Here is a 25,529-nt window from a genome sequence, read left to right on the forward strand (position 1 = left end):
GGAAACGGGCGGAAGCGAGGCCTGAGACGGAGGAGGCGTGGCAACTAGGAGGTAAGATGTGGGCGGGGGCTAGTCTATGTTCCGGCCCAGGAGGCGGGGCAAGATGGTGCCCGCGGGGCGGGGAGTACGGTGGGGCAGGGTTAGAGGCGGACCGGGCCGGGTTGGGCCTGACTGGGGAGCGTTTTAAACAGTTCCTGGAGCTGGAGCTGGCAACTTGGAGGCGAAGCCTAGACTGGCTTGGGGGCGGGGCTCAGAGGGCGGTCCTTGGCAGGAACTGGGGGTTGGAAGGTGGGCCCGAGCGGGAATGGGGGTGGGGCTGAGATTGAGGTTGAGCAACTCTTAGCCGGTTGTCTTTGGGTGGTCTGGGGCGAGCTCAGATCAGCCGGGGGCGAGGCTAGGGTGGGTCTGCCCTCGAAGTAGCCGAGGAAGATTTTTGGAGGGGTCTAACCCCACCTGGGTGTTAGGAAGTGATACCTGGGATCCTTCAGCCTACCTGCGCACGCACACGCGCGAGTGCGCGCGTGTACACACACACATCCACGAAGCCAGGTCAGCATAGGGGACCAAGGAGTTGGTCTTTATTCCCTGAACTGGGTTCATTTAAATAAAATGAACTGAGATTGTTTCTGTGGGGTTTCATCTTTTAATTTCTTTACGTTATTTGTGTATATGTGTTCACACACACACACACATATAACAGTAACAGTATCTGCTCTGAAAATTAGTGCACAGAATTGCAGAGGCTTCCAGCAGGAGTTTTGTTTCATCTTGCAAGGAATAGAATCTGAACTAAGAGTGGGAGTTAGCTGCAGTGGGTGGCAGAGTATTCTGTTCAAAGTCCCTAGAGTTGAAAGGCAGGACACTGGCAAGCCACCCCTGTTGTCCTCCAAGTGTGCACTGTCATTCAAGGTGTAACAGTTCAGTTTAGCAAATGTCTCAAAATCTCCATTTGGAAGCTTCTAGAGCTAGCTTGTTAAATATACTTGCAGAATGTTGATGAAGGGGACAGATTGTATCCCATTACCTCCTTTAGACAAGAAATCCTGAGGTTTGTTTTGGAGAACAACAGAAGGGAATTAATTACAGTCAGGTCTGTGACCCTCCAAAAATCCAGGCCAGCATAGGGGACCAAGATGGGATTGGTCTTTTATTCCCTGAGCTGACTTGATTTAAATAAAATGAACTATGATTGTTTCTGTGGGATTTTGCCTTTTAATTTCTTTACATTGATTATTTGTGTATGTGTGTGTTTGTGATCCACCACACATAAATAGAAGTCAGAGGATGGCTTGAAGAAGTTGGTTCTTTCCTTCTACCATGTGGGTTGAACTCAAGCCATTTGGCAAGTGCCTATACCCACTGAGTTATTGAAGTAGCATTATTGGTTTGTTTTACAGTGTCTTGCTATGCAGACCTGGCTAGGTTGGTATTCTCTTTGTAGCCCGTCTTGGCCCGAACCTTGCAGTGATGCTCCTGCCTCAGCCTCCAAAGCACCCAGGCTTCTCGGTGTGTGCCGCCATGCTGGACTATTACTGTGACTCACATTGCATATTCCTCATGCTGCACTCACCCAAGGAGCATGGGACCTGGTGACTGAGGAAGGCTGGCTTAGAGTGGCCTCCGGGGCGCTCACTTGCCTGTGCCATTTTGATCAGTTCCCTGCCTGCAATTGGTGATACAAGAAATGGGAACCAGAGAGATACACTTGTACATCACTCATATTAGTGATTGATCACTGCTGCTACAGAACAAAAGAGCAGCAGTTGGCATCATAGTAGTACTACATGATGTATCCTAAAGTATTAGCCAGTGGAAGCTGGTCTAACCTTTTGATACCACAGACAAGAACAGTTTGAAAAAAGACCCTACGTGGGCTACAGAGCCATCTTATCTTGGAGTGCAACAAAAATCATGCATTTTAATTAGATCTGAATGTAGGAGGGACAAGTCACAGAGGGATCCTGTGTGTGTGTGTGTGTGTGTGTGTGTGTGTGTGTGTGTGTGTGTGTGTGTATGCGCCAGCGAGCGCGCACACAGTGCATCTCCATTACTGTTCCTGTTCCTCTCAGTTTTTTTGAGACAGGGCCTGGCATTGTTCCTGGATCCCACTGCTAGTCTGGCTGCTCCCTACAAATTAACACTGGTGTTACAAGTGTGGATGACTCTGGATGAATGGATTCAATTCCATTTCTCATACTTGTAAGGCAAGCCCTTTACCAACTGAACCCAATTCACCGAAGGACTTTTGAGAACCCAGGAACCTCACAGGCGTGATGTGTTCAGGTGTAAGAGTGCTGATTCCTGATGTCGATGTCTGATCTGAGTGTTTCTGCACCTTCATTGTAAGAGGCAGTAGTGCAGGGGCTACATTAAAGGCTCCCTGTAATCTAATAATAACCTAATGCATTTTAGCTATATGAAGCCATTGCCTTTTAGAAATTATGCTTTGGGTTTGGGAGTTCAATCAGCATGAAGAAGTTTTTTCCTCTATCTCTTCTCTGGCTAATGGTTTCTGTAAGAAAAAGGGCCAATTGATTTCTTCCTAGAATGTTGCTTCAGGGTGCAGTGACCTTTTATAGGTCATGTTTCAACTTATAGAAAAATTTTATAGCTCAAATATAAATTGCACCAAATGCAGACTCTATAATGGAATTTAAGGTTAAATAAAGTTTCAACCTTCCTCAGGCTGTTTCCAGCATCCAAGAAGCCCCGCAGCTTTGGAGACAGGTGCTATGTTAAAGTCTCAGCAGGGTCAAGTATAATGCATATAAGAAGACTGGTGTAATAATCCAACTACTGGGACACACAGAGGAACACCAAGGTTATATGAAGGTTTTGTGGTTTTGTTCTGTTGCTTTTGAGACAAGGTCTCATGCCTTCCAACTTCCAACAAGGTCTGCCTTCCAACTTGCTGTGTAGCCGAGGATAACCTGCCCCCACCTCCCAAAGTGCTAGGATTACAAGTACAGGCCATCATACTCTTTGGAAGCAGTGTTGGAGACTGAACCCAAGGCTTTAGGCATGCTAGGTAAGCACTCTACCTATTAAGCTACACTGTTAGCTCCAGACTGTAGAATATTTGTGTTCGTGATGGGACCAGTATTAAGGATTGAAGTGTCTTCTCTGCAGAGTTAGGCTGGAATTCCTAACCCCTGGCTCCTGGGAGTGAGCATAGATTTTGGAAGTGGAGTGGCTGCAGATGTTATCAACCCCTGCTTGGTTTGAAGTGGGTGAAATGGGTCCACTTCTAGTCTGAACCTTTGAGGTAGAAAGACACACACCTTTGATTTGGATCTTGAGGCAGGAGGATACATGCTTTATCTGGGCCATACCTGCTGCTGGAAGATTATATAAGGATATAGAAATAAAAAGCTTTGTTTGGCTGGCGAGATGGCTCAGTGGTTAAGAGTGCTGACTGCTCTTCCAAAGGTCCTGAGTTCAAATCCCAGCAACCACATGGTGGCTCACAACCATTCATAACGAAATCTGATGCCCTCTTCTGGAGTGTCTGAAGACAGCTACAGTGTACTTACATATAATAAATAAAATAAAATAAAATAAAATAAAATAAGAAAAGCCTTTGTTCTTTTGCTTGCTTACCTGTGGATTTTTCAGCCAATCTGTACAGATCTTGTCTGCTAGCCCTGGGATCTAAGGAGCTGAAGGAATGGGGCAGACTACAGCCTGGTGCTGGAGAAAGCCTGACTTCAGTGTCAGTGTGCTTTTATATGGGACTGTCACAACAAGAGCAGCGATCCAGGCAAGGTTGCTTGAGTTCAGAAAAACATGTAAATAAACACAAGCAAGCGCGCACTAAAGATTAACAGAACTTTCTCAGAACAGACAAACTTAAACACAACTCATGTTGTCAGGCTTAGGGGCAAGTGCCTTTACTACTGAGCGATCTTTCTTTTTTTTTTTTTTTAGATTTATTTATTTATTTATTATATGTAAGTACACTGTAGCTGTCTTCAGACACACCAGAAGATCTCATTACAGATGGTTGTGAGCCACCATGTGGTTGCTGGGATTTGAACTCAGGACCTTCGGAAGAACAGTCAGTGCTCTTAACCTCTGAGCCACCTCTCCAGCCCCTGAGCTATCTTTCTAGGCTTAAATTTTATTTTTATAACAGCTGTGTGAGTGTGTCTGTGTGTGTCTGTGTGTGTGAGTGCACACGCATGCGTGTGGGTGAATGGAGGACAGAGAACAACTCTCAGGAGTCTATTCTCTCCTTCCACCATGGGTGCTAGGTACAAATTTTTTTTTTCAAGACAGGGTTTCTCTGTGTAGCCCTGGATGTCTTGTAGGTACAAACTCTTAGCAGACGTGTAGCCTAAGCACTTTTACTCCCCCATCCATCTAGTTGGCCCAACTGTACTTTTCTTTATTTTGTCTCATGGGAATTTAGAAACTATTCTGCTGTGTAGGTTCTGTAGGCTGGGCTTCTGGGTGGATATGCACACTCCTTAAGTAACTGTTTTATTGAGGAACCAAGATTCTTCACAGTGCAATTTTTTGTTTGTTTTGTTTTGTTTTATTTCGAGACAGAGTTTCTCTGTGTAGCCCTGGCTGTCCTGGAACTCACTCTGTAGACCAGGCTGGCCCGAAACTCAGAAATCTGCCTGCCTCTGCCTCCCAAGTGCTGGGATTAAAGGCGTGCACCACCACCCCTGGCTCAAATTATTTTTAAAAATTTCACTAATACTTTTACAATTTTCAGAAGTAAGTCCTCTCCTTCTACCATGTGAGCATTGTGGAGGGCAGAATCGGATCTCATGTGTTTTCTGGATCACGTCTCCACTTTAATTTTTGAGACAGTGTCTCTCATTGAACCTGGAACTTGTTATATTGGCTTGTCTGGCTAGCTGGCCAGTGAGGCCTCAAGATTTTCCCATACCTCACCCCAAGTGCCAGAGCTGTAGGAGTGCACCATCATGCTTGACGTCTTTCATGAATGTTAGGGATTTGAACTCACATCCTCATGCTTGCACAGCTAGTGCTTTACCCAAGGAGCCACCTTCCAAGACTCTGCCTTTATTACCTTGAATGCTTTGTTTATTTTACATTATGGTTGATGGTTTTATTTACTTCCCCCCTGCCCCTCCTGCTTCTCTTTTTACTTACATTGTCATGATCTTGCAGAACACCTTTGTGCTTGACAGGAAACTCTGGTTAGGACAAGTGCTGGTCACCATCACTTGGGATACACAGTGACAATAACCCCCAGATAGTTAGTTACAGTGGCCCAGGGAAACCAGAATGATGTGTCCAGAGCCGATTACGAGTCCCTGCAGACTGAGGATAATTAAATCTTGTTCACAGAGCTAGCTGCACGCTCCACTTGCTAACAAGCTAGATGGATGTCAAGATCAGGTTGTGATAAGAAGCCATAACTTTGAGGTCTTTGGAGTTCTCAGCAAAATCTTAAGCATAGTCTATGCCCACCCATGATGTTCTTTTCAGATGCCCACAGGTGTCCTGAGGGGACTTTAGAGGAGGAAGTATCCAACCAAGGAGGCCATGTTCTCCATGGTGAAGCTCAACTCTGCGAGGTGACGTTGCCTCAGATATCAACTTCACCCTGTGGAAGGGACGCTTGGCTACTTGTTGCTCACCATTGTCCAGTAGGATGCGGAGAGGACCGTGTGTTTCTTAGTAGCCTGGCTACATCAGGCTATCACACTGCGTAATGGAGGGCTTCGGGGTTAATGTGATTACCTCTCCATTCCCTCTTCTTTAAATGCAAATTTAAGGTTAGCACTTAGAGTCCTGGGCTTCCTCGTGGCCTTTTCACACACAGGTGTCAGTACAGTGTGTGGTGGTTCATTCCTCTTCCAGTGTATCTGTTCTCTCTCATTCAGTTCACAAGTATTTGAGTGCATATGATAGATGTATCCATACATAGTGAAAGATCCTGACAGAATGTAAAAGGTCACAGAAGCCCCGAAATTGGCAAAATAGATTTCATTGTTAGCAGAACTAGCTTCACTGATTTAGAAAAATAGAGGTGCACAATGCTCTGGCTGCTCCTTGAACCCGTGTGTCTGCCAATGTTCTGACCGTTCCTTGAACCCATGTGTGTGCCCACTGATGAAGCCCATTGCCAGGTGTTTGTGATATTGGTTGCTGGGGAAGAGTTGGAAAATCTCCCCGGCAACCACAGCAGGGGCCAATCCGGAGTTGCTGTACCTGCACCAGACTCTTTCCTTGTACCCCTCCCATACCCATTTCTTGAGAATAGATATTGTTTAGATTGGGAAATCCCCTACTCCCTCCTTCTCCTTTCCTCCCTGAGAGACTATAAAAACTGGGACCCCTTTCCCCTCGGGGTTGACTCCTCTACCCCTGCATGGGATATGAGTCATCCCCAGAGCTCTGGCTTTCCCTGAATAAAGCCTCATGTGGTTTGCATCAAGCTTGGTCTCTCATGAGTTCTTGGGGGTCCGCTATTATCCTGAGACTTGAGTGAGGGTCTCCCTCCAGGGGTCTTTCAGTAGCTGGGTGTGCAAATAAAATGGAGCACAAACAGCCATTTTCTTCTTGAAGTTTATGTTCTATGGTGAGAGAGTGATTTGATAAACAAGAGAGAGAGAGAGACAGAGAGACAGAGAGACAGAGAGACAGAGAGAAAGAGAAAGAGAGGCAGAGAGACATAGACAAGCACAGAGAGAGACAATATGAAGCTGGAGGGACAATAAAGTGAAGATCTGGGTGGGGCTGGAGGAGGGAAAACATAATCAAAATATATTGATTGAATAAAGAATTTAAATTAAAAAGACTTTAAAAAGGGCTATTTTATCAGCTGGGCAGTGCTGGAACACACCTTTAATCCTAGCACTTGGGAGGCAGAGGCAGGCAGATTTCTAAGTTCAGGCCAGCCTGCTCTACAGAGTGAGGTCCAGGACATCCAGGGCTACACAGAGAACCCATGTCTCAAAAAACCAACTCCCCCCCACCCAAAAAAAGGGTGTGTGTGCTATAACAAAATACGGGGTCTCGAGGCAGGAGAGAAGGCTTAGTGGTTAGGAGCATTTGCCACTCTTGCAGAGAACCTGAGTTTGGTTCCCAGCATCTACGCTGGGCAGCTCACCCCAGCTTCAGGGATCTGACATCCTCTTCTGATCCCCATGGGCACCTCCACACACATACACACATGTGTAAAGACAAATATTTGAAGTATGTGTTGACATTTTGGACAGACAGAGACCTCTGGAAACCTGAATGCTTTTCCGCTTACATAGGCCTGCCGCTTTGGGTTTTCTTCTGTAAATCCATTTCTTAGCATTCCTGGACAAATTGGGTCCATCTGTGGAATCTGTGGAATTCACCTCAAGGCATGGAACTTGCATGGCTAGCACTTACTCAGCAGATAGCGACAGCCTCATTAACCTCCGCTCATTCTCAGGAGATTGTGTAGGGGGGCCGTGGTGGTGCTAAAGCGTGCACGGTATTCTTGAGTACATCAGAGCAGGGTTATATACATTTTGCTGAGCAAGCAGAGGTCTGTCCCAGCCCCAGTTTCTGGTATGGCTGACTGGTGTGTGCATGTGTGGCCACCGGGATGGGCATGTATCTGTGTGATGTGCTGACTAAGATTCCAGGAGGGCCATATCTGGTTCAGGTGGTAGTTGTAATTTTAGTTTCTTAAGGAACCTTCATACTGATTTTCACCATGGCTGTGCTAGCTTGCTTTGCCACCAGATCTACATAAAGGCTCCATTTTCCCATGTTAGCAGTTATCTGTTTTTGAGAAACATCCAGGATGACTGGGGTGAGCCGGGACCTCAGTACAGTTTTGATTTACATTTTCCCGATATCTCCACCTCAGATTTGTGTGGTGTTGCTGTCTGTGGGTTAGGAAGCATGAAGTATGTCATGGGCTGGAATCGATGAGCTCACATCCCATCTTCTCTACTCCTCTGCTCCTCACGGGAAGGGGCACTCGTGGTGCCTTAATGTACACTAATGACACGGGAGAGAAGGGGAGGACCCAGTCTCAGGAGTGACTGCCGTTGTTGTTGAGCCAGAATGCACTCCGAAGGTGAGGCAAACGTGGGAGCCTCTAGATAGTTGCCTGAGGACAGTGTGGCCTAGCGCACTCCATCACAGTCAGAACTCCTTAGATGGTGTCTCATGCCCCTTCCCATTACCCCGGCCCTGGGCCCCAGCACCGTGTGTCTCTTCTGAGCTGCTCTGGCAGGAGGCTGCCAGGAGGTCTGTGTAGACAGGTGCCAAGGCCTTCATTTATACCACCAGGGTATACTTTTGACTTAAATTTTTTTAAGATTTATTTGTATTTAATGTATTGGTATTTTGCCTGCACAAATGTCTAGCATGTGTGTAGCATGTGTGTGCAGAGCTGGTAGAGGCCAGAAGAGGACATTAGATCCCCTTGGAACTGGAGTTACAGAAAATTGTGAGCCACCATGAGGGCTCTGTGGATTGAACCCAGGTCTTCTGGAGGAACTATTTATTTTATTTTTACTTTTTATTTACTTAGACAAGGTCTCCCTTGGTGTTGTCCTCCATGGAACTAGGAGGAATAGGTTCTGTGGGTCTCTATTCCTTCCAGAAACAGCCAAAGTGGTATAGCTCTCAGAAGAGGGGCCTGAGCAGGGCAGGTAGCCAGGGCCCCAGTTCTCACCCACTACTGTGGCAGCACCAATGCCAGTGCCAGAGGCAGTGGCAGGGTGGGTCCAGGGCCCAGTGATGAATGTTTCAGGAGATAAAACGCTTCCCCAAAGTGTTAGAGCTCAGTAAAACAACCACTCTCTGAGGATTTTTGGTGAAATAATCTGCACTTTATTTCGTGTAGATAGGGACTTAACAAACATTGAGGAGTAGGGTGAAATCTAGGGGTAGGTGCTTCCCATTGGCTCAATTTGAGATGCTAGTGATGCTCTATTTGCATGGGGAAGGACTTCAGGTGCTTTTCCTACATGACTGATTGTCATGGTCCTCTTGGTTACGTGTTCTAGAGCCGGTAGAGTCAGGCAGGGAGTTGGCACCTGTGATGATGATTGCTGTTGTTAAGTTGACTACACTAGAATGAACTACAATCCAGAAAAGGAGGGCACACTTGTGATCCAGATCTTGAGGCTGGGAGACACAGGATCTAATCTTGAGGCATAGTGGCCATAAAAAGTTTAGGCCCAGGCAAGGTAATACATGTCTTTAATCCAAGGAGACAGAGGCAAGCAGATCTTTGAGTTCAAGGTCAGCCTGGGATAGAGCAAATTCCAAATCCAGGCATGGTAGTACACATCTTTATTCTGAGTCACACCTTCTACTGGAGGCCTACATAAGGACATTGGAAGAAGGAAGACTCACTCTTCCTTCCCTGCTTGCACTTACTTGCCAGTACATCTGTTGGAATCCCTACTTCTTCAGGATTCCAGCTTATAGAGAAGACCAGCTGGGAGGCAAGGGTGTGTCTATGTTCTTAGCAAAAATGGTAAATGCTGTGTGACTTTCAGGATAGCCTTTAAGGCTGTGGGAAAGAACTCTGAAAACATGTGTTCAAAAATATATAAACAGGATTTCTCAACTATTCGAAATATAAGAATGCAATATGAATTACATCAGGGGCTTCACCGACCTAAAAAAACAGAGGCAGCTATATGCTATAAGTCAGCTTGTCAGGAAGATACAAAGACAGGAAAATATAAAGGCAAGCAGATTCCTGAGTTCAAGGTTGGCCTGGGAAAAGGCCCAGGTGTGCTGGGAATGATAATCTCAGGACCCGATCCCACCCAGAAAGCTTATTGTCTATGCTTACAAAGGTAGGCAGATCTGTTGTCAGTGCTTTCAAGGGCAGACAGATCTCTGAATTCATTTGCAATGTTAAAAAATATGTTTGCTGGCCGGGTGTGGTGGCACACACCTTTAATCCCAGCACTCGGGAGGCAGAGGCAGGCGGATTTCTGAGTTCATGGTCAGGCTGGTCTACAAAGTGAGTTCCAGGACAGCCAGGGCTATACAGAGAAACCCTGTCTCGAAAAACCAAAAAAAGGGGCTTGTGAGATGGCTCAGCGGTTAAGAGCACTGACTGCTCTTGCAAAGGTCCTGAGTTCAAATCTCAGCATCCACATGGTGGCTCACAACCATCCATAATGAGATCTGTCTCCCTCTGGAGTATCTGAAGACAGCTACAGTGTGCTTACATATAATAAATAAATAAATCTTAAAAAAATAAAAAAGAAAAAAATGTTTGCTGTCTCTAAGAATCAAGGTGCTGGGGTAATGAAATGCTGATCCCTGGGATAATCAAAAGGGAACCTGGAGTAAATGAATTGATATGCAAATAAAAGCCTTCTTGAGCAGAACACAGGCTGTCAGCTTGTACCCAGGATTTGACTTCGAGTTGTTCCTTTTGCCACTCCTGAATACCCCTTCCTCAGAATCCCTCTCCAAGATGAGACTGCTCCTTGGCGTATTTAGTTACAGGGTTTTTGGGCTTTGCTATGGGTGCCAGGTATGGGTTTCAATTTGTGGGGTGGGCTTTAAATTCAGCCAGAAATTGGTTGGTTACGCCTATGACATTTGTGCCACTATTTTGCCAATGGGCATGTCTTTCTAGGTGTGTTGACATAGTATCTCTCAGGGTTGACAGCTGGGTGCTATTACGATTACTTTTCTTCTCTGGTAGTGTGCATAGCACCTCCCAGCACTCTAAAAGCTAGTTAGTGAGGATGAAGCTTCCAGGTGAGTGCCAGATTGATTTTTCTGTTCTATGACTCAAATATGCAGAGTCTTCAGCAGTAGAGTCCTACCTTCTGGAGGGTAACCAGAAGGTAATAGGCAATAAGGTATAGGCAATAGCCTATAATATTTGAGGGATCTATGGAACATTACTTGCCAAGAACTTCAAAAGAGGAAACACATTGCTGGCACTGAGTATTTTGTTTGTTAGGTTCTGGTGTCTAGTAGGGACTTTGCTGGCTAGTTATAGGGTAGCTCCATTTTAAACTCTTTACATGAAAAAAAAGCTCTTCTGTGTGTGCTTCGCCTGCATGTATGTATGTGTACCAAGTGTGTGCCTGCTGTGCTTGAAGGCGAGAAGATTCACTGAAACTGATGTCATGGACAGTTGTGAGCTGCTACACAGGTGTTAAGAACTGGACATGAGACCTCTGCAAGAGCAATGCTTAGATAGGGTTTTTTTTTTTTTAATACTATGAAGAGAAATCATGACCACGGCAACTCTTATAAAACAAAACATTATATTGGGGTTGTCTTACAGTTCAGAGGTTTAGTCCAATATCATCATGGTGGGAAACAAGATGGTTTGCAGGCAGACATGGTGCTGGAGGTGCACCTGAGAGTTCTACATCTTGATCTACAGGCAGCAGAAATCAACTGAGAGCCATTGAGCCTGGGATTAAGCATCAGAGACCTCAAAGCAGCCCCCATAGCGATAGATTACCTCCAACAAGGCCATGCCTTGTAGTAGTGTCATTCATTGTGGGCCAAACCTTCAAACACATGAGTCTATGGGGTGCCATTCCTATTTAAACCACCATGAGCAGCAAGTGCTTTTAACTGTTCAGCCATCTCTCTAGTTTTCACTCAAATTATATATGTATTATAATGTTATACATATATACATATAAATTGTGTAAATTTATATGTATATAATATAAATACATAGATATAAATATATATTATACATATATAATTTGAGTGTGTGTCTGTGTAACACATTTTAGGAGGTTTCCAGTTTCTGTACGACTTTTCCCAATGTCTTAGTGTTGATCATCCCTCCCCTATCCCTTCCTCTACCTGTCTTATTCTCCTCATTGTCCCATTTAACCCTTCCTGTATTTCCGTAATCCCTATACCACTGCGTTCTATCATCCACCATGCCCCTTACTACTTTCCTGACCTTCTCTATGGCACCAACTCCCTTCACCACAGTGTATGTCATTATAGGCCTGGCATGTTTGCCAGTACAAGGAGCATCAATCTCATTAGGTAAATGGAGAATTTGGATTCTGGAGAAACCACAGTCTGCCTGAAGCTTTGGTTCCATCCTCATGCCTGCATCCAGTCCAGGTTGCACCCTTGCTTGTGACTATTTGCACAAATGTGGGTGGGTGAGTGGGCAGGTTAGACTTCTGAGGGTGGAATTGTCTTGTTCTGCACTGCATGTTTAGGGGGTGTTTTCATGGAGAATTAGGGGAAGCTGATCCCTACTGCTCATCCTGGGGCCAACGGCTGATTATATTTTTAGGAGAAACAAGGCTGTACCAGGCACTCTGGGGCATCTCTTCTCATCCTTGATCTTTTAGCAGTGTGATTCTCTGAGGCTGCAGAATACATTATTCAGTCATCTTTTTCTGTCAACCACTGTGGTATCAGCTGGAACAACAAACAAACCAATAAAAAAGAATGGGTAATCAGTCTTTAAAAATTCTCTCTAGTTTGTGGGTGGAAACAGGAGGCATGCAGCTGGCCCACTATGATGATTGACAAGCTGCTCAACTCTACTGGTGACCAACTGCCTTCTTTCCCAGTCTATGGGAGACCTGGCAGGCCTTATAGGAAGAGTGCCACTTGGGAGGCCACAAGGGAGGGAACAGTAATGTCTGAAGCATACTACTGCCTTCATAACTGTGTGGTGTGCATGTGGGCCAGTTGTTTCTGGCTGTGTCTTCCACAAGCTGACAGGCAGGTGGGACTTGGTCACTGCATGTCTTGTTTGTCTTCCTTTTAATTTCTTTGCCTTTTTTTTTTTTTTTTTTGGTGTGTTTCCTGAGAATGGCTCCGAAGACACCCATACATCCTCTCTTCTTCCTTTCCTCAGCCTATATTTGTGTACTCTCCCACTCTTAAGAATTTCAAAACTCCTATTACAGTAAAACCCCTCTTGCCCCTACCCTTGGAGATCTCAAACCCAACATTCAATTCATTTATCCATGCAGTTTCTATGCCCCACCTCTTTACCCTACAACACCCCCATATTGACCATCAGAAACCTAACTGAACCTTCTGCCAGGTCCAAGACCTTTGCCCATTAACCCTGCTACTATTGTCCTTCTCCACCCTATGATCCCCTTCCACAAGGTTCCTTTCTGGGCCATATGGACCTGGTCTTCCTGCTTCAGTATGTAGATGACCTCCTTTTCAATCCTTCCCTCTCCAGTGACCAGTCTAACCCTGACTCACTCAATTTTCTTGGCTCCAAAGGTTTCCAGATCTCAGCTTCCAAAGTTCAACTCTCATCTTCCAAAGTCACCTATGCTAGATTCTCTCCCGCTGCAATCCATAGACACCTCACTTTAGACTGCCTTGCCCATTTCTGCTTTTTCTTTTCTTTTCTTTTTTTAAAGACAGGGTTTCTCTGTGTATCCCTGGCTGTCCTGGAACTCACTCTGTAGACCAGGCTGGCCTCGAACTCAGAAATCCACCTGCCTCTGCCTCCCCAGTGCTGGGATTAAAGGCATGCACCACCACTGCCTGGCCCATTTCTGCTTATCTCTACCCTCAGCAGAATCCAAACTGCTTTCATTTTTGGGAATAGCCAATCTTTTTCACTCATGGATCCCTAGATACTCACTTCTGGTACATGCTCTTTACCAAGCTCTTCTAGATTTCCCCAAGAGCCTCTTCCTCCCATTAAAAAAATTCTTCAAACTCCAAAGTACATCTGGGAGTGGTGGTGCATACCTTTAATCCCATCTCTCAGGAGGCAGAGGCAAGCAGATCTATGAGTTTAAGGCCAGTCTGGTCTACAGAGTGAGTTCCAGGGCAGGCAAAGCTGCACAGAGAAACCCTGTCTTGAAAAACCAAAACCAAACCAAACCAACCAGCCAAACAACAAAACCAAACCAAACCAAACCAAACCAAACCAAACCAAACCAAACCAAACCAAACCCGCTCTCCTTTCAGCCCAGTCCTCTGCCTCCCAGATCTCCACAGACCTTTCCATCTTTACATTTCCCAAACACAAGACGATAAAACTCACTAAAGGGGAGGCCTTCCATGGATCCCAACCAGCCTCAGTTTACCAAGCTGCAGTAGGACTAGGCACATCTTTTGTTCTGTCTATACTCTTTACACAGATGGCAGCTCCTTCCTGTCAGCTGGCCACCATGCTGCAGGATATGCAGTGGTTTCAGATGATGCCATTGTTGAGATGATCTCCTTACCCCCACACAACACCAACCAACAAAATTAATAACTCTAACCAGTGCCTTTTAAATCACTATGTACAGACTTCAAATAAACTTTCCATATCTTGCTAACACACTCAGCCATCTCGAAGGAATGAGGATTTCTAACACAAAAGACAACTCAATTCATAACTCTTCATTCATATATATATACATATATATATATATATATGTATATATATATATACATATACATATATATATATATAATGCTCGCACAGCTTTGCTTTTTTGGGGAGGATAATTTCTTTCTTTTTTATAACTTTCTATTGATTCTTTGTGATTTTCGTATCATGCACTACAGTTCTGTTCATCTCCATCTCCCCTCATATCTGCCCCTTTTCCTTGTAACCTCCAAAATAACACATACACACAAACACACACACATACACACAAACATACACCCACCCACCCACCAATAAAAACAATAAAAACAAAGCATAGACAATATCTCATCTTGAAAGCTATAGTGCATTGCAGTGTGTTCACAGTATTTCCCTTTGTCCACACTTCTTTACTTGCAAATGTTCGTTGCAATGAGTCATTGGTCTGGTTTGAGGTCCCTGGCTTTTGTGACACCATCAACATTGGATTCTCACTGGGACTCCTCCTGGCTATCCTGTTGTTGCCCTGTGTCACGGAGATCTTAAAGCTTTGGAACAGCAGGACTGACCCATTTACAGACAGTACAGATTTTGGGGTGACCAATTTAGAGCCCTGGATCTGGGCTTGGGTGATAGCAGAGTTGGTCAGCCCACTGGTTCTCCCTTATCCATACCACCAGGATGAGCTCTCAAGAGCTCTCCAGCACTCCTCTGGCTAGGCCACTCAATGTCACCATAGGCAGGTTGCCAGGTCAGCTCTCCTGCTCTCCTGCTCTGGGGGCCAGCTCACCCTCATCAACACCTCCAGCTCCACTGTGCTACCTAGTCAAGGTTCAGGCCCCACTCTCCCTGTAGCTGTGAGGGGTTGGGTCGGTCTTCCTGTTCTCACACTCTTGGGGCTGGCTCACCTGTGCCTTTGCCATCAGGGCCAGCTCCACTGTGTTGACCAGGCCAGGTACAGGGCCTGCTCTCTCCAGTGCTACAGAGGGGGTAGAAGGCTAGCTCTCCTACCCTCAAGACCCCAGGGCCAGCTTTCCTAGCTACTACAGGTGTAAGGGGATATACTATGGGCATCACCTCTGCACCATGTCACCTCGCACCTGGTGAGTGGTAGAGACATCTCTCCCATGCTCTTTCTCTTGTGGCCAGCTCATCTGAGACCCTCCACCAGGACCAGCTCTATTGTGCTGTCTCAGGTGGCAAAGGGGGAGGGACAGAGGACATCTGTCCCTGTCCAGGCCACCTCACAGCAGAGGGGTGGTGGGGCCAGCTCTCCCAAGCTCACAACCTTGGGGACAACTCACTTGTGTCCCCCTATCATGCCCCTCTGCCACCAGGGCCCTGCTCTACTGTGCTGCTCGGGCAAGGTGCAAGGCCACCTCTCCCAAGTGCTGAAGCCGGTGAGGGTCAGGAACGCTGAGTTCAGGAGCCTGTAGGCAGCTTTCCCACCTGCTGGAGGTGGCAAGGGGCTATGGAGGTGGGGGGGGCATCACCTCTGCATTCATACTGCCCCATGGCAGATGAATGGTGGGGTCAGCTCTCCCTTATGTCCTTGGGGCTAGCTCACTTACACCTCTGCCACCAGGGCCAGCTCTCCCGAGTGCTGATCATGGTGAGAGATATGGCCATCTCTTCAGAGTGCTGCATCTGTGAGGAGCAGGCCAGTTATGCACAGCCTCTGGGCATTCAGGTGGTCCCTAGTGGCTGCCCTGACCAGGGGCATCCCCATGTTCTCTAATGGTAATATGAGCTATGGACTTTGACCCCTGCAGCTGTGTATCCATGAACCCAGACATGGCCCTCAGTGACAGCTCTGGCTGGACCTCATCATGGCCTCAGGTGGCAGGGCTGACCACTCACAACAGGTTACCCTCTCCACCCTAGAATCTCCAGTTCCATCTCCTCATAGCACTCAGGCTGCTTCACATCTCTTTCTCTCACATCTGACCAGCACACACTCACACACTGTGGTGGCTCCTGCTGCAGGCTGGCCAGGTGGCTGGGTGTGTGTGTGTCCCTGGATGACATCCTCCATCTGCTCTGTGTCGCATGATGACAAGTGGTGTCTATGGCCTGCCTGTGCCATGTCCTGGAGGGCAGGTCTGTGGGTGGCATGGCAGTCTGTAGGTCTGTCTGTCTTCCTCTTCCCGTGCTGCCCTGCCTGGATTTGATTTGATTTGATTTTTATATGTACTAGGCATAAAACAGCTTTGGCCACCAAGCTAGGCATGAAGCTAGGATGAACAATGGACTGCCATCTGCTCTGCCCCTGACTGGTATAAGAACACCACCACCACCAAGGGTTCTCTTTGCCCATAGCCAGGGTGGTCAAGGCCTCTCTTTTACCCCCTCAGACTGGGTTCATTGCAAGGCACATCACATCGAGCCCTCCATCATCAGTAGAGGCAATCAAGGGATGACAGCCTGTCGAGCTGCCACTTTCTTCCTTACAGCTCACCCCACCTCCTCTATATGATCCCTACCTTTCCCACTCACTAAGTTATATAGGTCTGAAGTTATGGCAGTCTAAGAAAGCGTGTTAAGGTAAACAAGTACAAGTTATGAAGGTCTGAGATGTGAAAGCTTAGTTGTAAAAGTCTGTAAATGCAAGTTATAAAAAAGTGCTTTGAGGTCTGAAGAGACGGAAGCTTAAGGAAGTTGTGAGGGTTTGAGACACTGATCTGAGGGATGAGTCTGGGAACGTAATTTAAAGTATGTGAAACATTTCAGATTTCTTTCTCTATGCTATTGTTACACTAAAACTTCAAAAGTTCATAATTTTAACATTTATCAGTAGCATTCTGATAAGCTATTAATCTAACCCTAATAAAATACTACTATTACCATAGTCACAAACTTAAGAATTTAAATTTCCTTTGCTTGTCTTTTAAAAATAGACTTAAGCCGGGCGTGGTGGCGCACGCCTTTAATCCCAGCACTCGGGAGGCAGAGGCAGGCAGATTTCTGAGTTCGAGGCCAGCCTGTTCTACATAGTGAGCTCCAGGACAGCCAGGGCTATACAGAGAAACCCTGTCTCGAAAAACCAAATAAATAAATAAATAAATAAATAAATAAATAAATAAATAAATAAAAATAGGCTTAAAAATGCTTCAGTGTGCTACACTCTGCCCAATCCATATATCCAGCTCTATGGAAAAAATGTTAATGCTTTTAACCCAAAGTCATTTTTAGATTCCCAAACTTATGCTGACTCAAAGACATAAATATACTGCACATTCTACAATATGAATTTCAGTACAGATTACAAACAATGGTAATGCTAATACGTTTAAAACTTTTATTTTTTAGAAACTTAAAAAATTCTTATAAGCTTTAGGAGGTCAACTTGAATCCACCTCTCACAGGTCAACCAACAGCCTAAATCCCCCACCTGTCTATCCCTGAGGGTGGGATCTTTTCCCCTTTCCTTGGTCTTGGGACTTCCCTTCCCCAACTACTAAGACCATGAACCTAAAAGTTTCAAATGTTCACCCAAGATAAAATTTCCCTCTAAACTCATTAACTTTACCTCTGTCTCTAGTCTATCTGTCCTTCCAGATCTCAAATCAACTACAAACTACTCCAGCAACTTGCCAGCCCCAAGTGTTCCCTTGGAATCTGTATGCTAGAAGCAAATAGCTTCAGAAGGCTCCAACACTGCTTAAGTTTCCCCAGAAGGCGGGGTAGAACCAGGACGTCAAATGAACCAGCCTTCTTATCCAGACCTTGACAAACATTCCAGTCTCATTGGGTCCAGATGAAATGATGGGACCAGTATCAGCAAAAGACATCTGGAAACAATGGCACCACTGGTCCAACACCCAGTGATCCAATAATAAAACAAAAAGATGCGACTGGAGAGGCCTTTGAGGTAGGTCCAAGAATAGCAAGCATGGCAACAATGAGTCTTGCCCTTTTCCCTTCTCTGTCCTTCTCTTGATAAAAACCATTAGATTACATGAAGCTAGTCTAACAAGCTTCATTCCCTTATCTGGCCACTGACTCGTCCTGAGACAAAACACTAAGTCCAACAATCAAAATTCATTATTTGGCTAGCATGTCCAATCAGGTCTTACTAACTCTCTCTAGCACAGGCTTTCTCCCTTTTTCCCCTTAAAAAGTCACTCTTGCAAAAAACATCCACTGCTACTGCTTGCTGTCTGCCTTTGCCCAATCCAGAGGCAGCACCCCCTGCTTGCCCCTTCAGGTTAATAAATCTCCTTTGTGCTGAGAATTTAATGTCTGGGGGTGTCCTCTGTACTGACTTGGAGGGGGTCAACCACATTTCCCAATTCATTTTATGAGGACACAGTTGCCCTGATACACAAACCACATAAAAACTCATCAAAGAGAATTACAGACCAATTTCTTTTACAAACATAGATGTAAAAACTACTCAATAAAATACTTGCAAATCAATCCCAAGAACACATCAAAAAGATCATCATCAACCATGATCAGGTAGGTTTGTTTCATCCCAGGGATGCAGGAATGTTTCAATATATGAAAATCAATAAATGTAATCTGCCATATAAATAAACTGAAAGGAAAAAAAAACACCCAATCTTCCTATTAGATGCTGAAAAGGTCTTTGACAAAATCTAACACCCTTTCTTGATAAAAGTCCTGGAGAGATTAGGGATACAAAGGACAATACCTAAACATAATAAAGGCAATTTACAAAACGTTTATAGCCCACATCAAATTAAATGGAGAAAAACTCAAAAAAATTCCACTAAAATCAGGAACAAGACAGGTTGTCCACTCTCCCCATATCTATTCTATATAGTACTTACAGTTCTACATAGAGCAAGAAGGCAACTAACGGAGAGCAAGGGGATACAAACTGGAAAGGAAGAAGCCAAAGTATTCCCTACTGGTAGATGGATGATAGGATAGTATACATATGTGACCCTAAAGTTCTACCAGGGAACTTCTGCAGCTGATAAACACCTTCAATGAAGTGGCTAGATACAAGATTGACTATAAAAAAAAGTCAGTAACCTTCCTATATACAAATAACAGAGAGCTGAGAAAGAAATCAGGGAAACAACACCCTTCACAATAGCCACAAATTATATAAAATATCTTGTGTAACCAAGCAAATGAAAGACTTATATGACAAAAACTTCAAGACTTTGAAGGAAGAAATTGAAGAAGATATCAGAGGATAAAAAGATCTCCATGCTCATGGATTGGTAGGCTCAACATAGGAAAAATGGCCGTCTTCCTAAAAGCAATCTACAGTGCAATCCCCATCAAAATTCCTACAGAATTCTTTAGAGACCTTAAAAGGACACTTCTCAACTTCACGTGAAAAACAAAAAACCCAGAATAGCTAAAATAGTCCTGAACAATAATAGAATTGCTGGAGATATCACCATGCATGGTTTCAAGTTGTGCTAGAGAGCTATAGTAGTAACTAATGGCGTTGGCATACAAACACATATGGTGATATATGGAACTAAAGACCAAGACATAAATTCATACACCCATGGACACCTGATTTTTTGATAAAGAAACCAGAATTATACATTGAAAAAAAAACCCAGCATTTTTAACAAATGGAGCTGGTCAAACTGGATGTCTACATGTAGAGAAATGCAAATAGATTTATACTTATCACCCTGCACAAAACTCAAGTCCAAGTGGATCACAGACCTCAACATAAAACCAGATATACTGAACCTGATAGAAGAGAAAGTAGGCAATAGCCTTGAACTAACTGACACAGGAGACAACTTTCTGAACAGAACCCAAAAAGCACAGGCAGTAAAATCAATACTTGCTAAATGGGACCTCATGAGACTGAAAAGCTTCTGTAAGGCATAGGACACCATCAATAGGGCAAAATGGCAGCTTACAGAGTGAGAAAATATTTTTTACCAACTCCATATCTGATAAAGAATTAATATCCAAAATGTATAAAGAACTCAAGAAACTAGATATCAAAAACCCCCCAGACAATCCAATTAAATGGGTACTGATCTAAACAGAGGAGTCTCAAATGGCTAAGAAACACTTAGAGAAACGTTCAACATCCTTAGCCATCAGGGGAATGCAAATGAAAACCAAGAGTCTTATCTTACATCTGTCAGAATGGTAAAGATCAACAACACAAACTAATTCTGGTGAGGACACAGAGAACACTCCTCCATTGCTGGTGGCGGTGCAAACTTGTGCAGGCAGTACGCTAATTAATATGGTCGTTCCTCAGAAGACTGAGAATTTTTCTACCTCAGAACCCACCTACACCACTATTGGGCCCAAGGACACTCCATCCTGCCACAAGTACACTTGCTCAGCTCTGTCCATTGAGGCCTTATTCATAATAGACCAAAACTGGAAACAACCCAGATGTTTCTCAACTGAGGAATGGATAAAGAAAATGTGATAATTTATACAATGAAGTATTACCCAGCTATAAAAAAGACATGAAATTTGCAGGCAAGTGGATGAAATTTGTAAAAATCATTCTGAGTGAGGTATCCCAGACTCAGAAAGACAAATGTGGTATGTATTTACTTATAGGTAGATATTAGTTGTTAAGTAAATGATAACCAAGCTACATTCTGTAGATCCAGAGAGCTTAGGTAAAGTGGACTCTGGGAGGGATGGGTGGATCTCCTGGGGAAGGGGAAATAGAATAGATTTTGCAGGTGGACCTGGGACAGGTGGGGGCAGGAGGGATCAGGTGTGTATGTGGGAATAGGATGGATGGAGAGTGTGAGGAGACACAGTTAGAATTGGGGAGCATTTGGAGGGCACTGTGGAAACCTATTGCAGTGGAAACTTCCTGGAATCTATGAGGGTGTTCTTAGTGAGGAGTCCTGGTAAGGAGGGAGATGGAGTCTGAACTGGCCATCCGTTGTAGCTAGGCAAGACTCCCAGTGGAAGAACTGGGTTGTATATGTTGAGTTGTTGACTAAGGAAGTCCCATGGAGATCTCTAAACAACACAGGATGATGCTAGGACAGAGGGTTGCTCTCTGCAAACTGAGGACAACATCTATCTCTCAGATCCTTCGCCAGCACCATGTCTGTCTGCATGTTGCTGTTTCCAGCCATGATGATAATGGATTGAACCTCTGAAACTGTACGTCAGCACCAATTGAATGTTGGCTTTTATAAGGGTTTCTGTGGCCATGGTGTTTCTTTACAGCAATGAAATCCTAACTAAGACACCCTATGCCTGGCTGTATAGCAGCTTTTGTGCCTTTCTATCTACATCAGGGCCTAACCTTCTCTTCCCCTAGATGTTTCTCTTCACTGTCACCATTTGCTTTCTGGAGTTCCTGTTTGTGAAGGTGACTGTAATCCAGGATAGAGTGCATCATGGAAGCAAAGGCTGAGAGAACAGTTGGAAGCTAGAGGCATTGTAGGAGAGTCCTTGGGAATCAGGGGAGACCAACAGCAGGATGGAGACTGGGCTGTTTTATGTGCATTTGTATGGATCTCTCCCTCTCCCTCTCCCTCCCCCTCTCTGTGAATGTGAGTGCTTGTGCACATGAGCACGCATATTTCTCTATCACTCTCTGCTTTATTTTTTGAGACAGGATTTCTGAGTGAACCTGGAACTCAGCAATTAGGTTAGACTAGATGCTAGCAAGCTCCAGAAGTTTCCATCTCCCCAGAACTCAGGTCATACAAGGCACACCTCCATGCCACACATTTTTTATGTAGGAGCTTGGGAGATCCAAACTCAGATCTCCCCATCCCCTGGCCCCACCTTGAAGTTGGATCCCTAGTCATCTGCGACTCCCCCTGATCATCTGGGATGTCCCACCACATTATGCAACTAAAGAGGCTGACAGATTGGAGCAGGAAGAGCTAACCTCGGTGACTATGACGAATAGTCCTAGAAATGCAGTTTCCTGTTGTATCATCATAGGTGCCATGCCTTGAAATCCATGAACAGAGAATGAATCCTGCATCAAGATGGAGAAACCCTCTCCCTGAGGCAGCTGGTCTCCTTCAGGCACCTTTCTTATTATTCTCAGCAAGGTGGTGTGAAAATTTGATAAGACAAGATATCAAAGTTCTGGCAGGTTGGTGAGAGGGCGATGGCTTACTGATAATGGGTAGATACAGCAGCACTGAAAGTACTTTGTTTTACTGCTTTGGGGCTCGTGCTTCAAAGCGGCTGAGTCAGCTCATCACAGCCACCCAACCTTCAAGAACATCATTTGCACAATTCTGCAGGGCAATGTGTGATGCATATTTCTGGGTGATCCTCTGGGGAGGATCAGGGTGATCCTCTGGGGTGTCAGGGTTGAGTCAACTAGTAATGCCACAGCCATGCATGAATGGTGTGTTGTCCTTGCTCTGGCACTTTCTTGCTCCTTTTGGGTCCAGGTGATCGATCATATTTTCTGAATTCAGCTTTGATGTTAGTTTTTTTTTCTCCCAAACTAGTCAAGATTGCTGTCAGTGACGGTGAGTATTTCCCAGTGGTCCTAGGGATCGGGCTACTTTCCCAGTGGTCCTAGGGAGCGGTTACTCTCCCAGTGGGTCTAGGGAGTGGGCTACTCTCCCAGTGGGCCTAGGGAGCGGGCTACTCTCCCAGTGGGCCTAGGGAGCGGGCTACTCTCCCAGTGGGCCTAGGGAGCGGCTATTTTCCCAGTGGGCCTAGGGAGCGGCTTCTTTCAAAGGCTTGAGATCCCTTTTCCTTTTTGGGACAGGGTCTCACACTGAGGCTGAGCCTTGCCTTGAACTCATGGCGATCCTGCTTCAGCCCCTTAAAGGGTGGGATTGCAGATGTGAGGATTGTGCCCAGAATCTCTTCCTCCTCTTCTTTTGTTGATGTGTGCACGTGTGTGAATGAGCACTTGGAGGCTAGTGGTAAGTCTTAGGTGTAGTTCTTCAGTAGCCAGATATAGTGGTGGCCTGCCTAGGGATCCGCCTGTCTCTGCTTCCCTGGTCCTGGTGTGTGCCAGTCCTCCATGGCTGCTTTTCAAACATCGACTGTTGGGACTGAGCTCGGGTTTGAGCTTGTGAGGCCAGCACATTCCTGAGCGACTCTCTTCCTCCTTACAGGTAAGAACAACTCAGTTACTGGCGCGTGCACATCTTTAATGCAGTGCTTGGGAGGCAGGTTTATGGATCTGTGAGTTCCAGGCCAGCCTGGTCTACACAGAAGCAAATTCCAGACCAGCCGGTTATATAATGAAACCTTCTCTCAAAACCAAACCAAACCAACCACCACCCCACCTCCAACCTAACCCAAAACCCCAAACAACAACAACAACAACAACAACAACAACAACAACAACAACAACAACAACAACACCCATTGCCTAGTGGAGAGGGACATTAATTAAGGCTGTGTGGATAGGATTGAGCAACCACTACAATAACTTTGTCTTTAAGCCTTCCATTGTGAAATATTTAAGAAAACGATTCTCAGAAAAGTCTTTTCTAGATAGGTAGTGGGAGCAAGGGCTCCCAAGCCAGTCCCTTGTCTTCTCTTGCACTCTCCCAGGCTGCACAGTGGCAGGGAAGGCCCTTAATTCTAGATGAAGCTCTCTATGTGTTATCTATTACTCTAATGAGCCTGAGAGATGGGGAGAGGGAAGGATGCTCTCTCCAGCTATTACTGCCTCCCCCAGAGGGTTGACACACACAAGCTCATTATTGCGTTATGTTTTATTCAACAAAATAACTTTCATGTTGTAGCTTAAATTGAATTCGCTAAAACATCTTTATTTCCCACATTATGTGCCTCAAGTGTCTTCAAGGGGCCTGTGTGCTCTCCAGAATGAAGCTGTGGAGATGGCACAGTGAGAGTCAATCTAGAGAGCAGTGCAGCTATACAGTGGTAATTGGCCTTCCATGTAATTAAAGGAGCCAAGTTCCTCGTCAGAGACCCAGAGGCAGGATCATAAAAATAATCCACTTATGAGAACCTTTATTGTTGGTGGCCGGTGAAACAATGGCTCTACAAACAGATTTGCTTACTCAGTTCCATTTATAAAGAATCAGCAAAGTGATGCTTTGGACCAGCCTTTTCTTGACTCTCATTTTAAAAAGATTTATTTTTATTTTTTAAAATGTGTGTGTTGTGTACCTGTATGCATACACACATGCACAGAGGCCAGAGAACAGCAGGGACCTGTGCCACATTCTGATTTATTTCCTTGGAACTTAGTCCCCATTGAGTCTAGAATGCACCGATTTTGCTAGGCTGGTTGGCCAGGGAATTCTCAGAATTTACATGTCTCTACCTGTCTCCAGTCCTGGGGTTACAGGCACTCTTATATACATTTAAAATGTATTTTTATTTTTAATTTTTTTTTTTTGTGAGAACTAGAGATTCAAACTCAGATCCATTGAGGCTTGAAGGGCTTGGTCATGGGAATGTAACTGGGTGATGAAGGAATGAAGAAAGGACAGACAGACAGACAGACAGGCAGGCAGACAGACAGGCAGGCAGGCAGGCACGTGTGCACGCACGCACACACGCACACACACACACACACACACACACACACACACTCACAGAGAGACAGAGATAGAGAGAGACAGAGACAGAAAGAGAGAGAGAGAGAGGGAGGGAGGGAGAGAGAGAGAGAGAGAGAGAGAGAGAGAGAGAGAGAGAAGAAGCACAAGAGCTGGGATCAGGTGGGCAGATCTATCTGGAGCAACATCATTTATTTATAAGAACTCTTTTTTTTTTCCCCGAGATAGGGTTTCTCTGTGTAGTCCTGGCTGTCCTGGAGCTCACTTTGTAGACCAGGCTGGCCTTGAACTCAGAAATCTGCCTGCCTCTGCCTCCTGAGTGCTGGGATTAAAGGCGTGCGCCACCACTGCCTGGTTTACAAGAACTCTTAATCCAGAACTGCAGATTATCTGTAAGGCACAGGGATGGGGTTGAGGAGAGGAGCAGGGAAGTTAGATTGTCTCAATGGGTGGTCTCCATAGGTGGGCAGTCTCCATAGGTGGGCAGTCTCCATAGGTGGGCAGTCTCCATAGGTAGTCTGCATAGGTGAGCGGTCTCCATAGGTAGACAGTCTGCATAGGTGAGCGGTCTCCATAGGTAGACAGTCTGCATAGGTGAGCGGTCTCCATAGGTAGGCAGTCTGCATAGGTGAGCGGTCTCCATAGGTAGGCAGTCTGCATAGGTGGGCGGTCTCCATAGGTAGGCAGTCTGCATAGGTGAGTGGTCTCCATAGGTAGGCAGTCTGCATAGGTGAGCGGTCTCCATAGGTAGGCAGTCTCCACAGGCGAGCAGTCTCAGGCTGTAGACATGC

The 25,529-nt window shown here is 45.4% G+C and overlaps 1 long non-coding RNA gene and 1 other non-coding gene across 2 annotated transcripts in view; one reads left to right on the plus strand and one right to left on the minus strand.

Annotated features, from left to right (window-relative positions):
• The first annotated feature begins 2 nt into the window (after positions 1 to 2).
• Positions 3 to 25,529, plus strand: part of Gm15983 — a 30,379-nt gene continuing 4,852 nt past the window's right edge. Inside the window, exon 1 of the long non-coding RNA XR_003951974.1 lies at positions 3 to 51. This is a non-coding gene — a long non-coding RNA (predicted gene 15983). The remainder of the gene's footprint in view (positions 52 to 25,529) is intronic.
• On the minus strand, positions 16,466 to 16,608 carry LOC115488699. The gene has a single exon (XR_003952000.1). It is a non-coding gene; the product is annotated as a small nucleolar RNA SNORA48 (small nucleolar RNA).

Source organism: Mus musculus, chromosome 16 (genome assembly GCF_000001635.26).
Source record: "Mus musculus strain C57BL/6J chromosome 16, GRCm38.p6 C57BL/6J".
In the NCBI taxonomy this organism is placed as follows: Eukaryota; Metazoa; Chordata; class Mammalia; order Rodentia; family Muridae; genus Mus; species Mus musculus.